We start from the raw sequence: 2,714 nt of genomic DNA on the forward strand, positions 1-2,714 counted from the left end.
CGGCTGCCCTGCGCCCTCTGTAAATAACACGAACAGGCGGAATAACTCACTGCGGAACAACTCACAATAGTTGTCGAGGTTATCGGAAGTGAAACGAAATAATGGTTTCACGTCCGACTCTCTCTCTCTCTCTCTCTCTCTCTCTGACACACACAGACCAACAGAACATATCTATGCACACACGTACATGCCATGCACTGGCCACAGGCCATGCACTGACAAACACACACGCGCGTGCGCGCACTGACGCCAGCACCGTCACGCACGCACACGTACTGAGTGACGTAAACACTCCCCGCGGCGGCACACCCCTTCCCCCTTCCGCCCCACCTCCGCGCGCGCGCACACACACACACACACACACACACACACACACACACACACACACACACACACACACACACACACACACTTTGTCAGTATTATATGAGTGAATATGTGCGGCGAACTGAATGGGATGGCCGGCATACACACTGGCACCAGGCTGAGTGACGGACGCACTCGGCCACCCACACTGCATACACACAGACTCTCTCTCTCTCTCTCTCTCTCTCTCTCTCTCACACACACACACACACACACATACACACACACACACACACACACACACACACACTGACACACACACACTAGCACCGGCACACACACACACACACACACACACCGTTTGTATAATATGAGGGAGTATGTGCGAATGGGATGGCCGGCATACACACTGGCACTGACTCGGACGGACGCACTCGGCCACACACACTGCAAACACACAGACTGACTGGGACACGCAGATTGACACACAGACACACAGACCCACACACAGACCCACACAAAGACACACACAGACACAGACACAGACACAGACACACACACACACACACACACACACACACTGCACACACACACACACACACACACACACACACACACACACACTGCACACACACACACACAGACACAAACAGACAGACAGACACACAGACACACACACACACACACACACACACACACACACACACACACACACACACAGTATAGGTTCTTTGTGTCTTAAAACTTGTATTCTTAAAAAGTAGCAATTTTTCGCTGAAAAACAGCTTCTTCAGGCAAGGGAACAGAAGTGAAAGCTTTTCAGGCTGATTAAAAACAATGGCAGTGACGGTAAAAAGTCAGGTAAAACTGGGCAGGTAAAAACATGCCGCGTGCTGCATGCAGAACAATTATAGAATTCAGCTCACACTCCACACACTGCCACCCCCTCCCTGCACACCATCATCGCTCCCATTACATTTAAGGGGGTGGGGGGTTGGATTTAAGAGGCAGTGGGGGAGTGGGGTGGCGGGTGGGGAAGTGGGCCAGACTTAAAACAAATCAGTCAAAGCGGATGGGAATCATTGTACAATCATGTGCAAAGGACTCACGTTCAGGAATACAGGTTAAACAGACACTTTGTAAACTGAATATACACACATTTAAAACATAAATAACACGTGCTTAGTTTCGAAAGTATTATGAGACACCACCGGTGTACATAATTCTTGCACGGATAAACCAGCAGTTTTCGAACAGTGTCCATGATGCTCATGTGTTTTTCCCCCCACTGTCCATGGATAGACAGACAGACTGGCGAACAGACAGACAGACATACCAAACACTGTCTCTCACACCCAACCAGTCTCACCCACCTCCACAACCCCACCCACCCTACCCCTACCCCACCCATCTCCTGACTCGAGTCGTAACCGTTCTCCCCCAACAACAAAAAAACCTGCAGGAAGGAAAAATATCCATTGATATGAATGCTGAACTGCAGTGCAATTTTTTACCCACTCCACACGGCCCTCCCGCCACCAACTCCGTATTGTTGCCACACGCTTTTTTTTTCTTCTTTTTTTTTCCCCGCCAGTAAAATGGGCGGTGACACAGACAACCCTAATTTGCATTTACTTCCCCTCTGACCTGCGCACACACACACACACACACATATATACACACATCGGTGGAGATAGGTGGCGCACCTGTAGGTCTCGCGTCACAGCATGAAGCAGACGACTAAATAACAAACAGCGCGAGAGGACCAGTAGGGTGGGTTTTCTGTCGTTGAATGTGTTTGATTCTCTCACTTCAATACGTACGGTAAACTTTTTTTTGGCGGACCTATAAGTTATATCGTAAGTTTGTTTTGAGTAGTTTAGATTTGGTTCAGAATATGAATTTGTAAGATGGGTTGTCATTTAATGTGATGGTTCATCTATGTTATTATTATTGTTTCTTTTGTTTACTTTTTTTTTCGATTATCGTGTTTTCAGTTTGGGGGATGGGGTGGGGTTGGGGTTAGTGGTGGGGGTTGTTGGGGAGGCGAGCAACTGAATAGTATGATTATTGGTATAGTGTAAAAATGTATACGGTAGGTTTTCGTGGAATGTTTAGATGCAGAATCAGTAAATGAATACTGAATGAAATAAGTACTGTTATCCTTGATGATAAGCCAAAGGCACAAAATTCCGGTCAATTCTGATTATGTGTTTTTTGTCCCATCAAGAGTAACAATACTTATTTCTTTAATCTCTCTCTCTCTCTCTCTCTCTCTCTCTCTCTGTCTCACTTATTTTCCCAAACACTTGTATCATGGTTTAGTGTTTTTACTTGTGCATTCGCTTGTTTTGTTTGCTTTATGTTTGTGGTAGTTATAGAGTTAAAACCATGAATTTGTATGGCAG

At 46.6% G+C, this 2,714-nt stretch overlaps 1 protein-coding gene across 4 annotated transcripts in view; it reads left to right on the forward strand.

Annotated features, from left to right (window-relative positions):
* The first annotated feature begins 1,968 nt into the window (after window positions 1–1,968).
* LOC143292567 (uncharacterized) overlaps window positions 1,969–2,714 on the forward strand; it is a 20,841-nt gene continuing 20,095 nt past the window's right edge. The window contains exon 1 of one of the 4 annotated variants that reach the window (XM_076602986.1): window positions 1,969–2,079. The gene's annotated coding sequence lies outside the window, so the exon portion shown is untranslated. Of the gene's footprint in view, window positions 2,166–2,714 lie in introns of all 4 variants that reach the window. The other 3 variants (XM_076602984.1, XM_076602985.1, XM_076602987.1) reach the window with 3 other exon arrangements.

The sequence above is a fragment of the Babylonia areolata genome, chromosome 18 (genome assembly GCF_041734735.1).
Source record: "Babylonia areolata isolate BAREFJ2019XMU chromosome 18, ASM4173473v1, whole genome shotgun sequence".
Classification (NCBI taxonomy): Eukaryota; Metazoa; Mollusca; class Gastropoda; order Neogastropoda; family Buccinidae; genus Babylonia; species Babylonia areolata.